The sequence below is a fragment of the Protopterus annectens genome, chromosome 11.part0 (assembly GCF_019279795.1).
Source record: "Protopterus annectens isolate FY-2018-M chromosome 11.part0, PAN1.0, whole genome shotgun sequence".
Classification (NCBI taxonomy): domain Eukaryota; kingdom Metazoa; phylum Chordata; order Ceratodontiformes; family Protopteridae; genus Protopterus; species Protopterus annectens.
This window is the reverse complement of record NC_056745.1, coordinates 1,514,759,529-1,514,780,084: the sequence shown is the minus strand read 5'-3', so window position 1 is coordinate 1,514,780,084 and position 20,556 is coordinate 1,514,759,529.

Sequence of the window (20,556 nt, the reverse complement as noted above, 5' to 3'; positions counted from 1 at the left end):
TCATTGTCCCACTGTACTCATCCGTCATTAGACCCATCATAGAGTACAACGCCCTGTTTGGTATGTACCTCACAAGACATCTGCAACAACTAGAAAGGCCACAGAAACACCTCACTGAAAGAATCACAGGCCTAAAGCAGATGCCCTATGCTGACTGACTAAAACAAACTCCAGCTATACTCTGTCGCATATCATCTACTCAGAGGCGATCTCTGCTTAACAATCAAGGCCATGTCAAACCCAGAGCTGTTGGACATGCTACACTTAAAGAAATCCCAATCCATCAGAGCCACATGCTTCAGGGACCTAAACCTTGTCATCACAATGAACAAAACATGCTAGAGTGATAGGTTCCTGACCAAGAGACTCACCATACTCTGGAATAGACTGCCCATTCATGTCAGGCAGAGGGCCTCCTTGGCTCTATTCAAAAGAAACCTTGACGACTGTATAGGAGATAGGAAATTTACCCCGGGGATCACATCAGTCACCTGCTAGACAGGGATCCAGGAAAGTAAATATTGTGGGAAGAAATAGCCAGGGAATTGTTATGGCTAGGCTTGTACTGATAGCCTAGTACCAACATATTAACCTATGAGTTGAAATCCCACTGTCATGAAATTAATTATGAATACAAATCTGCGTACTGTTCCACTTTTTAAATGTAGAGAGTATTTGTCTAAAGTGAAAACAATAACAATTCCATATAAATGACTGGACATTATAGCTCCAAAATTACATACACATCAGTGTTGCTGTGAGTGCTATGATTCTACCTGCTGTAACAATATGTCTTTTTCTGGGGGTGGATTCATGCTTAATTCATAAGCACCTACACCATGCAGTTAACAACACATGTGCCCAGGAGCTTGTGAGAAAGCAACCATATAATTTAGTGAAATGGCAAAAAATACCTAAGCAAAGATAGTTGCATGACAATCTCCATACACTAGCTTTATCAAAATATTAATGACATACTGCGTGGACAGTGCAGTCTACAAATGAGTGGGACAATGCCATTCTTAATTAGTTCCCTTTAATACATTTCTATGAATAGAATCAACATTACTGTTCTTGTATTCTCTTGGAAAAGCTAAATAAAAAGAAAGACTTACAGCTGCCTTAGTAAAAGTTAGAGATTGTAATAGATTTTTCATTGTGGACATAAAAGGGTTTGCAATTGTTTCTGACATTTACTATCCACTACAGTGTACCACTCAGAATAAAAATAATAAAATTCAAATAAACCACTTAAAGGCAAACTGGAAAACAATAAATTTATAACACTCTCACACGTCATCACAGCATGCATGTCTTTTAAGACTTATAAAAACAAACTCAAAACATCTTATATATTAAAACTAGTTTTCTTTTATAAGTCCTCAAAGGCATGGTGTTGCGGAAATGTCAGAGTATAACACATTGTTTAATAAATATTTTATTTCCTGACATTTAATGCCTCTACTACTGCCAGTTGTAGAGTGTTTTGCATAAGGTACAGTAGAGAGTCAATTACTTGAATGTCGATTATCTGAAACGTCAGTTATCTGAACCAGCCTTCCAAAGTTTTGGGTAGGAAAAATCATAAAGTCTGAATATGTAAACATTATACATAATCGCTTAAGCATTTTTTTGAACTTGTAGCCATCCCATGTACAAAAAATATTCTTTATTGTCCACTGGAATCACTGAATGGTTGAAAAGTGTATTCCTGCATGTAGAAAAACATTAGATTTTAGAAGTTTTTTTATCTAGCTCAATTATATGTTTGATTATCTGAACATTTTGATTATCTGAACTACCCTAGGTCCCAATTAATTCAGATAATCGACTCTCTACTGTATCTGCTTTTATTGGGCTTATTTATAAGGTGTGAGAAATATAGTGAAATCAACATAATGAATAGATAGACTTACAAATGCTAAAACTGAAATTCCATTATTTTAGTAATTTCATCTCATTGGTCTTGAGTATTGGTGCTGCATCATTCAATGACTGCAGCAATAAAATTTGCAATGAATCAGATAAAAACATGTTGTTAAGAAGAGGGATTTAATGGCAGCTAAAGGTGTCAGAGGAGACAAGGGTGTATACAAAATGCAAGAAAGATTCAAATATGAACAAAGCGAATTCCTTAAATATTAGCATTAACAATAAGTAAATCTAGAGACAATATAAGAAAGAGAGAGAGAGAGAGGAGGTTTCATTGAAAAGAAAGAAAACAGAAAGAAAATCCTAGTCCAAAACCCTGGCGTAAGGTAGAAAGGGGTTCACACTAGTAAAGATGGATCTATTCACTGATGTGGTTCATGGCTGATGGAATGGCATGTCACTAAACAAGATACACAGAAAAGTGCTCATTGGCAAAATGAAACATTCATGGTATCCTGTGTTTTCCAGTTTGCATACCAGGATGTGAGGGCCTGCTGCTTCATTTTAATGATAAATACTTCTTTTATTAGAATAAAAGTATCTACCCTTTTTCCTGAGGTTATGCAATGTCCGAGTTAGAACAGAAATGTTAGGAAGATGTAAGGTGGCACAACTTTTTCCCTGGTTGGACTTGCTTCCCCTGTAGAAACAGTGGTTGAATACTGTAAAGGACACTATACATTATTTTGCACATTTTAGTCATTTCTGGTATTTGTTAAGCAATGTTAGCTATATAACATTTCAATCACGTGTGCTACTTAGGTAAGTAGATCCATGACTAATATCGCAGTTAAAGAATATTCTGAATAACACATGATGATGCCATCATAATCCTATAGACCTCCTAGCTCAAAAAGTAAAGCTAGTGCGCATTATGACCGCTGCAGTTGTTTTTCAATTCAAATCACTAAATGTATTAACTAGTTATTTGCTTTCAATTTTCTTAAAATGCACATTGTTTACAATGGGTGGTAGGTTGTGTAGATTTCAAATAGGATTACAAGGTTTCCAGGTTTATGATAAAGGGAAGACAGCAGTGTATTGATAGTATTTGCCAAGAGTAGGACAAATTACAAATATGAAAGTTAAATATCTGTACAGATGGAAACAAAAACCATGCTTAAGACCAGCATAGAACTTAATGTGTTTGTTCAGAGAATATTGACCCTTTCAAAGATCCCTTGCTGGCTCAGTGGAAGAGGAAAGCACACTTTATTTACTCGAGTTTCCTAACTACAGTAAGAGAGGCAAAGGATAACAATGTATAACCAACCCAGAAACTGTGGAGAATGTACATTGATAATTATGCTATTCTTAGGTCAGAAGTGTGTTTGAAATGTCCAATGAAGTTTAAATTAAGGATCTAACTTGCTGAGTAAGCACTATTTAAGGAATGTCCTATCATGTTTGATGACATGAGGACACACCATTGCCATGTATTACTTACAGGGCATTCTTCTAGACTACTATGGTAGATGTAATACATGTGACTACAAACATTTAACCCTATTAAAAAGGAGTTCTTGCTACGCTTTTCAGCAGTTGGCATAAGCAATTCTTTTAATGTTTGGAGGATGTGTTTGGGCCAGAAAGTGACAGGGAATTTAGCAGTTCTCTTAAATACATGCAGATATTTCTGTGACCCTCTGATGAGATTAAAACTGAAGCTTCTGTACAGAGTTGTTGTTTAAAGGAGCACTTACTCATACCAAACAGAGCTGTCTAACTTATTTTAATAAAGGCCAGACAATTACACTAAGAGAGCTGTTTCAGCAGAGTTGACATTTGAAAGGTACAGGGTGCATGTTTCCAAAACTCAAATGATATTCTGCTAATTCTTATTTCTATGAGGCATCAGTCAGACTGATATGGCCTTTCCTTAATGCTTAGGACATTCCAAAAGGAAGGCCTGGAATTCAATCTCATTCATAGATTTTCAAGATCGGCCAAGGGGAGCTAAAGATTTTGAAACTATGATTCATGTGAATAAATAGAGGTGGGGATTTAATAAAGCCTGTGTACTGCGTACATGGATGCGAACATTTTTAGATTCAGTAAGCGCTGCTGAGCAATGTACACGCACACATACTCCAACACAGAAACATCTGTGGCATGTAAGTTGCCTCATAAGCAGATGAATCTCATGCAAATGAGGCAGGTAGAGTGATCCAGCAAGCAGATAGGCATCTGTTCAGACCCCTTGTCACTGCCTGTAGTGTACACAGAAAAATTCCATGTACAGGAGTGTAGGCAGACAAAATGTGCTGTAAAAATGTCGATATATGGACAGAAATCCCTTGAAAATGTAATACCACATACACATATGAGTCAAACTATTATCCTGTATGTCGGAAAAATTAAAGAAAATAAGTTAAATTATTTTTTTTAATAATCTCTGCTTGTTTGTGTGCCAACATGCTTAATAGAAAAATAAAAAAATTGGGAAAAGAAATTAATATCATGTAACAGAAATGTATTACAGGACATTGTGTGAAGTTCCTACGATAGTACAGTGATGCTGTTGCTAACATGGCAGGGCTAGAAAGCATGTAGTTTCCAGGCTGTGAGCATGGATACCTATGCAAATGAGGTGGAGTTACTGAATAGCAGAGAGGACTAATCGTTTCCGCATATCCCCTTCGTATAGGCTTAGACCCATGTTGCTGTTTACACAAGATGTAGCTGATATCAAGGGGGGGTGTCCACTGACTTCTAAGCTCATTTCAGCTTAGATGCATGTGTTTGCATGGCACACTGCTTGGCTAAGCATGCCCTTTCAGGTGTGTGTGTCCACTAACTTCTAAGCTCTGTTTGGCTTTGATGCATGCCTCTGTGCTGAGTGTGTCTGAAAAACAAATATATTCAATTTGTTTTGACCCTTGTTTAAGATAAAATAAGGACATTTAATGATGTTAATTATATTTTAGGCAGGTGGAATGCATCATAGTTAGCCAATCACACATTCTGCACCTATAGCAGAGATGTATAAAGTATGCATACACCCTACATTCTGATTTTCTCCAATACTCTGGAGCATTGTAGTACAGACTTGGGAATTTTAACTGAGATAATGCTAGGGGCTGCTGCAGGTCTGCTACATCTGTATGTGCTAGATGCTGAAGTCAGCGCTGCTGCTGCTGCTGACAATAGGCCTAGGCAGAGAAGGAGAAGAGTGTTCAGTGCCAGGGTAACCTTCCAGGATCTACAGGAGCTGGAGATTGTAGAGAGCTATGGGGTGGACAGGGACATACTACAAGAACTTACTGAGCTCTGCCACCCTCAACTCAGACCCAGAGCCAACAGCGGGGAACCAATCCCCGTGGAAACAAAGGTATGTGTAGCCCTTAGGATACTAGGTACAGCTACTTTCCAAAGACCAACTGGGGACATGATGGGAGTCTCACAGGCATCAGCATCGAGGGTACTCCACTATTTGCTGGATGCCATGCTACCACATGCCAGTGAATACATTTCTTTTCCCCTCACCACTGAGGCTAGGGCCAACAATATGCAACACTTCTACCATGTAGCACACAACCCTGAAGTACTGGGTGCATAGATAGCACTCATGTAAACTTTAAGGAGGGTAGAATCTATGTCAACTGCAAGGGGCACCACTCCATCAACTGCCAAGTTGTGTGCAATGCTCAAGGGATTATCATGAATGCGTGTGCTGGCAGCCCTGGCAGTTATCATGACTCCCATACTTGGCACCCATCACAGCTGTACCAGATGCTTGCTAGGGGAGGACATCTTATACAGCAATTTACTGGGGGATGCTGGCTACACACTGAAACTGTGGATGATGACACCCATCAGAAATACACACACACCCGTGGAAGAATACCATAATGAGGCACACGCACAAACTAGGAACATCACAGAGTGTGTGTTTGTGCTTCTAAAGTCACAGTTCTGGTGCCTTGAGATATCTAGTGGAACCCTGAGTACTCTTCAGCCACATGTGCACAGATATTCACAGTATGTGCCATGCTGCTCAGTATGATCCTGTGGAAACTGCTGCAGCAGGAACAACAAAGGGAAGGGATACACAGCCCCCCACCAGTGCCTATGTCACCACAGCCATAGTCACAGGAGAACTCAGAGGACGAACACTCTGATGATGTCCCTGTAGGCAGATGTAGGTGTGCCCAGTATGCCTTGGCCTTGGAAAAGAGACAACACATAGCACATTCACTGACAAGCTAGAGCCCTAGGGACTGACACCATACTCCTACTCACATACATATATTAAAATTGATACCAGGCAATCCACACAACCTGTACCTATCCATGCATTAGCTGTGTATTGCTTGCATCAGACAGAGTTAGCCCTGAACTACTGTTCTGTCAACTGCTACATTCACAAGGTAAGTCTATAACCTACAGTCTACTTGTAAAGATTACTATAATATGGCATTGAATGTATGGATCTGCTGCATTTATGCAAGGAAATATATTGGGCTATTTACACAGAAGTAACATCAACATGGGACTACAGATAACCAGTCCACTAGTATGTGTGCCTTCATATTTTCAAGGCTTCATGGTTGGAATATTCACTACATCAGTCAAGGGAGATGTTAAACAGTGAAGTCACATAATATTTGGACTACTGTCTATCCCAGCAGATCATGTGCTGTTGTTACCCCACACACAACACAGCAGTTTTGCCATATAACAGTTTTAACAATAGGTCATCAATGGTATATCAGAAGTCCAGGCAAACAAAGGGCAGTAACATAGAAATCGATCACACATTGTATGTCTCACTTAATGCAGGAATAACGACGTACATATGTATGTATGCAGAGCTCTACAAGCAGCAGAGAATGAAAGAGAGACTTTAACAGATTATAAGTATTTTTTTTCTACTTTTCTACAAGTGACTGTTTAGTCTCACCGAAAAGCGAGTTTTCTAACTATCTGAGTTCTGCAAAGTTTGTTTTTCTGCATTTTTTGTGTTTTGCACTTTAAACGTTGTCTTTTGCCTTGTTTAATTGTTGTAGGCTACACATTCAAGTGTGCTAACCGATCTAAAGCATTTACTGTGTTCTTGTGCCTAGTTGTTGTTGTATAAGTGAAAAAAGAAAACAAAATCCTTGTTTCCTGCCTTTTCTGAACTAGAATAGTCCAGTTTTCAGGTCTTGATGAATTCTAGGCTGTGTCATAGTTCCTGTGTTGCCCATATCCTTACTTGGATAGGAGGAAGCTTCTCTGTTCACCAGTGAGAGTGGGGAGCTTTGAGCAGCCTATCTGTCCCTGGAGGAGTGGTCTCAGCCCAGTAACTAGTAGCTTATTGGACGTTTTGGGCCATTTCCTATCTCTTTCAAACTCCCTGCCATAAAACCCACTTTAGCGTGGTTTTGCGCAATTTTGCACATCGCGCAATGTCGCACAGTGCCATTTAAGCAGTTAAACTATTCCCGGCTCCACAAAGTCTGCCCTTCAATTTTTCCCTTAGAACTAGTCAAACTCTCAAAATAAGCAATCAACCTTCATTCTACAGCCCAGCACTTGCTCAAATTTCTAAGTAAGCACTAACAACTTTAGCACTACACCACCTTACACTATCCAGAAGTACAAGGCTCCCTATTCGTCCATTCCGGACAATCAATAAATCAGTTCTTTAAACCATCCAGGCATGTCCAAAGCACAGTTTCAGGTATACTCTCCAGTCCAGCTGGTGAATCTGGGAATCTTAAGGCAATGTTACAATTGCCTTATGTACATAGACAACCCTCTCCTCCTTACAACAAACTCAAATATATGTGAGAGATGCAACTATACAGCCAAACTGGAGGCCGAGCTCTCTCAACCCAAGACTGGCACAGTCAGTCAGGAGGAGAAGGAAACCACTCGCACCACACAACCAGTCTCACATAGACCAATCGCACCAGCAAACAAGACACATAAACCCACAAAAACATACTCAGAGCTCTAAATAAAAATCTGCCAAAGCAAAAGAGACCTCCAAAGCAGACATCCAGGCAACCGCTACCCCACAACAACTTTCACATATCACATACTTCACAAAGTCAGTGTGCCACGCAGTCGCTGCCCCTAAGGCTAAATAACACACCTAATACACCAGTAATTGGAGACTCTATTGTCAGGCACACTGACGTCCCACTCACCAGACTGAACAAGGTGAAGGTCACTGTGAGCTGCCTGTCAGGTGCCAGGATCCACCACATAACACAAGCACTCAGGTCACTCCACAGCAGGTACAAATATGATTCTGTCATTGTCCATGTTGGTGTGAATGACCTGAGACATACCTCCCTGGACTACATGAAAAGAGACATAGAGGAGTTCTCTGATCATGTATCCCAGGCCGGTATGACCCTGACCCTGAGTAGCATCTTGCCCTCACCAAGAATGATGCCACAGTATAAAGACAAAATGATCAATTTTAACAATTGGCTAAGCTATTGGTGTCATTCAAAGGGGATCCAGTGTCTGTCAGCCTGGGATGACATGCTCGACAAGCCACGTTGCTTCACCAGGGACGGCTTGCACCTGTCACCCTTAGGCTTTTGAATACTGGCTAAGGTTCTTGCCACCCTCATAGTGCCTTTTTTAGGCAAGGCTCAAAAGACAAACCCACCTCCATAGACAATACCAGAAACAAAAAACTAAGGGTAACACTACTCAACGCCAGAAGTCTAAACCTCAAGATGCACGCACTCGAGACACTCCTCAGTGTGGAGAAAATCGATATCTGTGCAGTAACAGAAACCTGGCTCAAGGCCCCAGAGAGCACCCCAGCACTACCAGGATTCAACTCATACCATTCTTTTTGGCCCCAGAACTTGGACCGAAATAATAAAGGTGTGGGAGTATCCATTTTCATCAAGGATACACACACCTCCAGGTTAGTGGCACTGCACGAGGCAGCAGAAACCATCCATGTGCAACTAACAGCAGGTAAAACTGCTTTTCAGTTTGCAGCCTGCTACAGATCACCCACCTTGTCTCAGGACCCCCACTTGGCTTTCTTGAGAACACTGGAGAATATGAAGGTCTCACCAAACACCATGATACTGGGGGATTTCAACTATCCAAACATTGACTGGGAAAACTACTCAAGTCCCAACTCTTTCGCTCAACTGTTCCTGGAGTTTATAAACTCAAATGCCATGGAACAACTGGTCACCACTCCCACAAGAGGGGACAACATATTGGACTTGGTCATCACCAACATGGAGGCTCAATGTTCCACACCAGAGCTAAACCCCTCGTTGGTAAGATCAGACCATAAACTAATCACAATGGACATCCACATCCTGACCCCACCCCCAGCCAAGGAAACCACTGTGAAAAATTTCTCAAAAGCAAACTTCACACTTCTCAAGACCGAGGTGGAATGTTTTAAAGCCCCCAGGCAAATGGAAAATGCTACCCAAACTGCAGAATCCTTTACAAATGCACTCTATGAGCACCTACGGGAATGCATGGATCATGCCATCCCAAGTAAAACTAAGACTCACTCCTCCAAAAATAGGAGACCAGTCTGGTGGACCCCAGCCATAAATAAGCTATACAACAGAAGGAGGAAATTATTACATGATAAGGCAAAATCTCAAAAAGGAACGGCATCCCTGATCAGTACTAGCAAGAAACTTCAATCCCTCATAAAATCATCAAAGGCTAGCTTTGAAAGAAAAATCACCAAAGACTCTAAAGATAATCACAAGGCATTCTTTAGCTACATCAAGAATCTGGTTGGCAACTCTCAGATCTGCTCTGAGCTGGTGTAAAATGGCATAAAAAAAACAGAACCCACTGACATTGCCAACATCCTGGCAGACAGGTTCAGTGCAAACTTTACCCCCCTTCCCCCCCCAAAAGAGCCAGTGTCTATCCCAGAAGAATGCAGTCCCCCAGACATCACAGACACACAGGTGAAAGCAGCCCTCTCCAAGGTAAAAAACACAGCATCAATTGGACCAGATGGTATCCCGGGCTGCGTCTTACACGAGCTCTAAAATGAACTAAACCCTCACATAAATTCACTGCTCCAACTCAGCCTTACCACAGGTTATGTACCCAAAGAGTGGCGAACAGCAGCAGTGATCCCGCTCCACAAAGGTGGCACCACAATGGATCCCAGGAACTATTGCCCTATAAGCCTGACTAGCCTGGTCTGCAAGGCTATGGAGCGCATCATCATGGATCTCATAAACAAAGACATTGGGAACCTCCAAACACTGGACCCTACCCAATTCGGCTTTGTTAAAGGCAGATCTTGCCTCTTAAACCTAGTTGACTTCTTTGAAATAGTAACCAAAGCCATAAATGAGGGAAAGGTAGTCCACACAGCCTACCTGGACCTCGCAAAGGCCTTTGACACAATACCCCACTCTGGCATCATAAATAAGCTTACCAGTTTAAATATTAAACCATATGTCACAAGATGGGTTGCAAACTGGCTCAGGGATAGAACTCACATGGTCAGAGTCGCAGGTGCCATATCCGACTCTAAACCTGTTACAAGTGGCATCCCACATGGCTCAGTCCTGACACCCCTCTTGTTCTGTATATACTTCACTGAGGTACAGGCAAACATGGGAGGACTATGGCTTAACAAATTTGCAGATGATTGCAAACTGGGAGCCATAATCGACTCACCGGCTGACACAAGCATCCTCCAGAAGGGCCTTACAGAGACGGATACCTGGTGTCAGAACCATGGCCTCAAGCTAAATGCCAAAAAGTGCATAGTCATCACCTTTGGGAAAAACAAAGTGCCCACAACCTACCACATAGAAGGTAATCCACTAAGTACGGAAGATGTAATTAGGGATCTGGGGACCCAAGTAGATAGTAACCGCTGCTTTGACAATCACATTGCCAAAGTGGTTAGAATAACCTTCTATATAGCTCATCTAATCACAAAAGGGTTCACATCTAGATCAAGAGAGGTCATTTTGCCCCTCTACTCATTGCTCATCAGGCCCATAATTGAGTACAATACCCCATTTGGGATGTACCTTACCCGACACCTGCAACAGCTGGAGAGACCTCAAAAATACCTCACCAAGAGGATTGTGGGCCTCAAACAGATGCCCTATGCAGCTCGACTAAAGAAATTCCAGCTCTACTCAGTTGCTTACCGCCTACTCAGAGGCGATCTCTGCCTGACGTACAAGGCCATGTCTAACCCGGAATTGTTGGACATGCTCCACTTCAAGAAAACCAAATCCATTAGAGCTATACGCTCCAGGGATTTAAACCTTAGCACAACAATAAATAGGACATGCTGGAGGGATAGATTCATATCCCAAAGGCTTCCCTCGCTCTGGAATAGAATCCCAGTCCATGTTAGGCAGAGCCCCTTGCTGACCCTATTCAAGAAAAATCTTGATGAGTGGATGGGAAATTGTAAATTTACTCCCAGGATCACTTCTATGGCCCTGCTGGACAGAGGCTCAGGAATCTAGTCTAAAAGGGAGGTGAAAGCCAGCACATTCTAGCTAGGCTTATAAATGCCCTTGGGCAGATAGTCTAGTACCTACCTATGAACCTATGGTGTTGATTGTGTGATGAATGACTCCTCTCTGTGTGGCAGCTTGAGTGGCTCAGTGGACTAGGGAAGTTAGCTAGGGTTATGGTGCTGATAGTCCAGATCTAGAAGTATCCACATCTTTTGCACTTGAGGTATTATTATGTTGGTGTTTTCACAAACTATCAATCTGTGTGAGGTGTAACATTAAGAACCTCTGTCATATATTAATTACATCAGACAACTGGAGAATGCCATGGACATTTTGAGTGAAGTGCAATACTGCAGAAACAGGGATGAAGGGCATGAAGGATGTGGGCTGAAGTCAATTGATATGTAGTGAGAATCACACTGGGCATGCTCATATACTGAGTTAAAGTGAGTGCAAATCTATTGCCCCTTCATCAAAATGACCGCATTTCTGTTGTCCCTTCATCAAAATGACCTATGTATAGATATGTCTATACATACATAAATATATGTATACATATCCAGCTGTCACTATATCTCTCTCACAAACATAATATATCTATCTCTATGTATTTTTAAATAAATATATACTATATATATATATATATATATATATATATATATATATATATATATATATATATATATATATATATATATATATATATATATATATATATATATATATATATATATATAGCTACATATATATAAACATACAGCTCAGTCTCTCACTATATATCTACATCACACATATACATATCATGCACACACACACACACACACACACACACACACACACACACACACACACACACACACACACACGCACAAACACGCACACACACACACACACACACACACACACACACACACACACACACACACACACATACAATTACATTTATAAATACATCCCTGTTATATACATAAATATGTGTATTGATATCTGTATTGTCCTACATACCCTGGTGAGTAAAGCTGCTCTATCACACATCTATAATGTTGTTCAATGGATCCAAAATAAGGTCTCAACAGTACATAATGCACTTACCTACAGACCCCTGTGCCTGCTGGGTGCCACCACATAGACAACAACAGGTGAGCAGATTGTGTAATGTATAATGTTGTCTACGCACGCATGGGCAAGGCACAGTGTTCCTGCCCAGAGGCTTGCCCATCTAAGTGCAAACAACCTCATATGGCCATACTGTTAACTGTAAACACATAGCTAGGATAATAACAACTATCTCACTGCTAGGATACTAGAGGCGGATAACAGTATGAAGCAATATGAAGCAATATCACTCTGCAGGCCACAGATGCTGTTCAACACAAGCCTAGTTTGTGTAATCCACAAGTAGTTTTCCTGCAATCACATGTAAAACAGATAGCTGTGGCATGTGCAATAAGTACTGTTATCTATAGTGTATAAGACTAGATAGGCTTTGGTTCTAATCTCACTCCAGAACATTTGGTGTGGGTGTGTGTGTACTCCCCCTGCAAAACAACTGAGAATTCCTCATTGACTATAAAACTGCAATGGTTATGTACTTTTCGGCCCTGTAAGTTGCTGCAGGCTTCCAAAATTTCTCTTGTACAAGGCCTGATGATGTCATCTACCTTAAGACTAATAGCAGCGACTGTAGTATCACACTTAATCCATAGCAAAAATGATAATTATTGTGATATATAGTGTGTAAAACTAAATAGGTAGGGGTTTTAATCTCACTCCAAGACATGTGGTGGGTGTGTGTTTTTGTGTATCCCCCTGCAAAACAACCGGAAATCCCTCATTGACTATCAAACTGCAATGGTTATGCACTTTATGGCCCTGTAAGTTGCTGTTGGTTTCCAAACTTCCCTCTTCTACAAGGCCTGATGATGTAATCTACCTTAAGACTAACAGCTGCCATTGTAGTGCCACATTTAAGCCATGGTGTATGCAATAAGTGGTGTGATCAATAGTGTGTAAGACTAAATAGGTAGGGGTTCTAATCTCAGTCTAGGCCACTTGGTGTGTGGCATAAATATGATCACCTCATTAACTTACAAAGAGGTAGAGTTTTGCAGTATTTTATTTGTAACAGGTGATGTGGCCCTCCAAATGCCTGACCACAACTAGGACTGCTGATGTCATCAAGCATATGTCCTTAACCGATAGTACTAGCAGACATGAGGTGCATTACATGCATCATGTACTGTGATCTGTAGTGTATACAATTGCATGGGTAAGTGTTCTAATCTACATACGGCCAACTTGCACTATGTCTGTGCCATGCCATGTCCTGTAAGCAGTAATTGGAAGTGTGCTTTCCTCAATGTAGCCATGTTTGTGTGTGTGTGGCAGTTAGAAAATTTTACATCAGCATATGGAACTATAGGACACTTGAACTTCACTAGAATAAAGGTCATACAGCCCTCACAATCCTAGACAACTTTATACACTTATTTACATGATCAGCACATGTTGCCCCAGTCCAAGAGGGACATAGGCAGAAGTCTTGTGATGAAATAACAGTTGCCCAGCCAATCATACAGCTGGAATGTGCTGAGGTGCACTGAGGTGCTCTGCTTGCCATTAACCAGAGTTCTGTTTCAAAGGGGGGTTAAAGTCTGCTAGACACATCTCTCCCACCAGCATGTATTACTAGCATCACATACTAGGTTAATGTCCTTAGAGTGATTAATCCACCTACTATACCAGCTACAGATATGCACATTTACAATCAAGCAGGGTCACACATTGCCCCATATGCAATGCAGAGATAACCTCTGAGTAATCTATATGCCACAGGCCACAATGACACAAATTTCAGATGATGCTCATTGAATACATACTGAAGACGTGACGTTCCCTTGTGTTGGGCTATACTGTTGTGTGCAATTACCAGTACTGCTTGAAAAGGTACGTTATCTAATGGATGTTGCAGTCAGGTATTGGCATGTTGAGGGAAGAGTACATGGAGGTTGTGAGTATGTCAGTTACAGGTGAATGTGACCACAGCTATGACACATGGTTCCCATCATACCACTGGGGAGACGTGGTGATCTCAGGCACATTATGTATAAACCTATGTGGCCAGGTCTGTGTGCCCAGTTATTTCACCCCTGAATATATACATCACATGTTGTGACTGATGTGCTACTTACCAGGTACATAGGTGTTAGTAATGGAAATAATACTACATATATATATTTGCATGGAATATATAGCCATATGTATGTCAACAGGCATTTGTTCATCAATACCCTCTTGTAGCATATTGACATAATTCACAGATTCTATGAGTGCTCACAGTTTGCAGGCATCAGCCAACATTGTTAGCCACAGACATTCAGTATTCGCTTTTATTATGGTTAAATGGATTCCAAGTAGTAGAGGACCCAGAACAAAGCCCATCAAACACTGCTGCTTACAGCTCAGTTATTGGAAGCAGATGTCCCTATGCTGAGTATGTGTGCCATCAATGGGCCACTTAGTGACCCCTACAATGATAGTACCATGGATGCCTAATTGGGTGCTTTGTAAATGATACCTGAGTGGGGGATGTAGTCCAATGGCTTGACTCTGTCCATGAGGTTGTATGCCCTGATGTCCCCTCACCCAGGTTCTTGGTGACTACCTGGAAAATGTCCACCACATTTAACAGCTATGCTCCCGTCAGACATCCAAACTGTATACAGTCAATTGTGTGTAGATCACATATATGTGTGCTAATCAGCTCTATGATGACTGCCCCTATGGCAATACAGATATGGATACTCAGGCAAAGAGGTCTATAGATCTGGTGGTCAGTGGATGCACCACCTCTGTGTATGGGTATAACAGCTGCCATTGTCCAGTCAGCTGGGGCACAGCCAGTGCAGCAGTAGGCCTCACGGCCATGTCATACAGATATCTACCATTAATCTGTTGAAGGGAAGGATGCGTGACTATCTTTGAAATTGTCACCTAGGATAGCTCACCCCCGGTGTGCTAATTATTTCAGCAAGACTTAACATCTATGTTACTGGACATTGCACATTATATTGTGGCACTACAGCAGTGCTCCTAATCACCATCTTGTCAGTTCCCTAGTGACATTCCACCAACCCTGGAACAGAAGGCATAGTACATGCAAAAGCCAACTGAGTGCCCAGCTTACTAATCAAGACATCTACTTGCAGAAGGGTATGTGAAACCAACAGAGCCTTTCATGATGTGGGACAGCTATATGGATGAACAAACAGGCTGTGTCCTGCTTCTCATTATGGGCTTCGTAGTAATGTTTTGCATGTGATGACAGAAAATGTATCAGAGCATGGTATCCTATGTGAGAGTAGTGTTGGTGAGACCAGCATTAGTAGTTGCCAGACACCAGCAATTCCGTGGACTCCCATGCTTAACACAGTCTTCACAAGGTAATTGTGCCCTTCCAGTATACACCACTTGGGTAGTATTCAACTGCAGAATACTTGTGTAAAACCCCCACCTTCCCTTCACAGGGCATACAGATTACACTTCCCTAATTTGTTTGTCTGTGCTCTGTACAAACACCTTAGATGACTCACTTCTTGGAACATGCTGGAAGTAACTGTAAGACTTAGTTGCACAAAGGACAACTAACATGTAATGCCAAGCAGTGTCCCCAGAATTCTGATTCATGTAACATGAAATGCCATGAATGGAGTTAGCATGGATATGAGCAGTAACACTGTTGTACACCTACTGACACTGGACCAAACACAGTTTGTTTGGCTCAAGGCTAGATCATGCCTACCGACTCTTACCTGTGGACCCCATTGAGTGCTACACTATGCAATGGATGACAGGAATATGACTCACTCTACCTACCATGGCCTGACAGGGTGTTTGACAATATTAGGCCAGCAGGCCTTGCTGGAAACTGTGCAGGTTATCTACAGGGTGTTATGACAGCTGGTGGATAGGCAAGTGTCAGACAGTCATAATCTGGGAAGCTAGCACTGGGAGACCTATGCTACAATGACACCAGTCACCAGTGGATTTCCCCAGAAATCATTAATGGTGTACCTCTTCTAGTCATTCCCTTCTATGCAGTCACAGCCACTGTCAATGTCCTCTGACTGGCTACATTAGCAGGTGATTGCATATCAGGAGCTGTTACTGAATCCCACACAGAGACAACAGTTATCCAGGATGGCCTAAGACACACATTCAGTTGTTGTCTGAGCCACTGACAAATACTAAATGCCAACAACTGCACAATATGATCCTTTGTGAAGTCATCCACCCCTGGAAAATATAGTAGTGTCCACACACCTCACACTGTTGCACCATGAGTCATGGACTTATGGACACAGAGAGTAATGTAGCCTTTGACTTTCACTGGTCAGTAAGATGTAGGGATGCATTCAGTTTAGTACAACCTATACACAAAGGTATGGGGTGTAAATCCCAGACTGTCATTGTTATACTGAATTTGGCATTCATCACACCTATCATTGTATGCAATGGCACCCTTGCTATGTCACTACACAGGCATATCTTTCAACTGCAGCAGCCACAAAGGTTCCATGGTAAACCAATACACATTGTAGATATGTCCTATGGAGTCAGAGTCAAGACCATACATGTGTAGTCTGTCTCCTAAATGCTTTGGGGGGGGATGTCTATGGCTGCCATACAGGGATGTGTCAGATCCCACTGTGTACATCCCGTGTATCAATGATAGGACTAACACATCTTACCTGTTATACACACCTACATCATCACTGTGGTATAAATAGTGTGTGCTGTTGAGACAGGTATGTAACACAGACACCCTATATGTAACAGACCCCCCCATGCATGTGAAGCACACATCTGTGACACACGCCATTTTCATGTTACATAATGCGATGCAGAACAAGACAATCATAACTTGTGTCGGACAAATGTCTGTATTGGACACAGGAAATTTTAGATGGGTCATTTTCATCACCACAGCTTGTAGATGTGTTAGGTCCCAAAACCCTCGTGACACTTATCAAGGGTATCAGACCTATTCACTGTCTAGGGATGCATGAATAGGCTGAATTATGCCATTGTCCTTGTTATCCTGTTTTGCACATATGAACCTATGCAGCCATGCACCTATAGTGCTGTACCTTGCTGAAGACATATTTCTTCTGTGCTGACATTCCATCTTGTGCTGTGATGTCTATGGCTTTATTGCTGATGTGTATCTGTAGATGTCCCCAACAGAATCCTGAAACATAAACATAAACAGGTCCATGACACACCTATCATTTTGTAAGTATACAGCCATTACAACAACATACAACATAAGGTACAACAAATTATGTGGCTTACTCATTACAAACGACAGCATACAGTATCTGTCAGTAACTACTACAAGTGGCATGGCAAAACAACAATGTATTACATAAGTACATGTTAATTTATATGGTCACCCTGTACATCAGACACATAGCTTCATTTCCCTGCATCGATGACGAGGATGACAAGGTTGTGGCACAGGTATCATCACTTGCACAGGGTGTTATGTGGGGGTGCAGGAGGCTTAAGCTGACCCAAATGTTTGACAGCATGTTTGTAAGTCAGGAAGGAAAGCATGCAAGATGGACCACGGAAATGTTCCATGTGTGTCTGCAGGTAACCTGCATTTGACAGTGGTGTATGAGTGTGTATGTGTACACAGCAAAGCTCAGTGCTGGCCCTACATGTGCGTATGTTGGGCAGCTTTCAACCATGTATGGTAGAGCTGACAGCTCACTGTCTCTGGCTTGAACATAGGAACTAGCTCTGCCAGGAGTTGCACTGGCGCCTCCATGCCCAAGGTCAGAAGCGATGCTACTACCTGAAGGTGACTGCTGTCTGCTGGGACTATGTCCTCCACAGGAATGCCCAAGTCCACAAGTCCATGGCCTGCCACATCTTGCTGTAGACAGCACACTCACCTCTGTAGTGCTGACTGTACTGCCACTATGGGAGCATAATTGTGCATGGCCACGTGGACTCTCAGCAGTTGGGGTTGCTGACCTACATCCATGAGTCTGACACTGAACTCCAACCACACATTTCAGCACAGAGACTGTGCGTTCCAAGACAGATAGTGTGTGACCTGTCTCAGACCAACTTCTTTCCACTGCATCAGTGAACCCATCCAGGATGTCAGCAATGTGGTGGAGGCAACCACAGATGTCAGACAGTGCTGCATTCATAACCCTAAGCATATGTCTGGAGGTCCTTTCAGAATGTGCCTGTGTGTCCATGATGGCCAGAAACATGTGCTGAGTGACCCATGATGTGACACCTGCAACAGGTGGTGGACAGACAGCAGGCCTCATACAAGCACCCCTATCAAGCCCTGTATGTGGAACCTCACCAGCTCTTTGGCTATGTCAGTGTCTACACTCATTGGAGCCATAGTTGCCACACTTTCCTGTTTAATGGCTCCACTCTCTGACTGTCCAATATCTGTGGCTTCTGGGGAATGGGTATCTGTGGGAATATTGACTGTGTAGAGTGGCCTTAAGGGAAGAAGAGGGGTGCCAACCTCTGGGACAAATTCAGCCCCTGAAACTCCCACCTGTGCCTCATTCTGGCCACCATCATCATCAGAGTCTGAAGAGTCACTGACATTAGGTTATGTAGGGGACAGAGACCAATCCCCCTGGTCACCTGTGATAAAAAAGAAAAAGCGGTGCATTAATATCTGCACTATTATGCTCTGCAGTACTATGTTGCAGTACATGTAAAGCTCTATACACTGTTGCCACTATTACAGACGTGTTTAACCCCCAACCTCATATAGTAGAACATTACTTTTCCAACAAAAATCTGTAGTAACTGCTAAATAAAAACTCTTTACACAGCAATCTCATCAGCAACAATGAGCTACACTGTTGACATTTGTGAAGACTCTGCACAGTTGACACACATGACAATCTGTAATGTCCTGACAATACTATCACATTTATCAGTGTGGTCACACCTACAAGGCAGAGGTATGACTCTAACATGTGTACAGTCAGAAAATATATGTGTAGCTGGCAATCATGCCTACAGTACAGCAATCCAGGCAGCAGGCCTTTGATGACACTTTTGGGATTACATTGTTGTAAACCTACATCTATAACAAAACAATGTCATAATTACCAGGAGCAGGACCACGGCCTTGTCAGATACCTGACATTCCCGTGAAAAGTTGAGGAAGAGGTAATGTCGGTACCACTGCATGTTGCACTACAACAAGGTAATCCATACATATATCTCACATTTACAGTAGCTACTGTGTTAATTGTTATATTGGTCAACATCTGAGCATGAGAATCAAACTGCAGTTACATCCTTGCCCCACCAAAGAACAAAGAACTGATACCCATGTAAATGTATGTACACCTTGACACACTGAATGCTACAGTATTGCAATAGTGATCAAACTAAGCTTACCTGCACATTTCTCTGCCATGGAAACGGTGGCACCCACATCCATGATGTATGGTGTGTTGGATGCCTGGGAGCTGTTATGTGTGTCTAGGTTCACCAGGTATTCCTCAATGGCTGAAAGTGGTTGTTCCACTGCAGGCCCTTCACTGGTAATACAATGATCCCTGGATACATCTGCTGGTCTTCCGCATGCAGCACTGATCATGTCCATTGTGCAGGGTTGAATTCTGCTCATATGTCATGCTCTGATGACCTGTGGCATTGACATCACGGACAAGGTCAGCCCAAAATGCTGCCCGCTGTTTCCTGTTTTACCTCCCACTAGACAGTAGGAATTCATCGTGATGTTGGAAGCCTTCCAATATAATATCATTCTCTGCATCCATGAAACATGCATGGCATCTTGGATACATGTTTCCTAAAAGACAACAAAATGGCAATACATGTCAGGATCACATACGTGGAAGTACACTATGTAGACATACTGGAAGAACAGAATGGCTGGCAGTATCCACTGCTTGCTCACACATGTCATATTCCACAGTGTGCAAACATACTAAGCATGTAGATACAACTAGGATACTAGCAACAGTCAGCTATTCCCGTGTGTGCCGTGACAGATACTGCTGTATGATTATGCACCCAACACTGAAGTCAATTGTAGTGTGTCACCTAGATGAAACCCTTCTGATAATATGTCAAAACAACAGTGCCAAACAAATACCAGTGT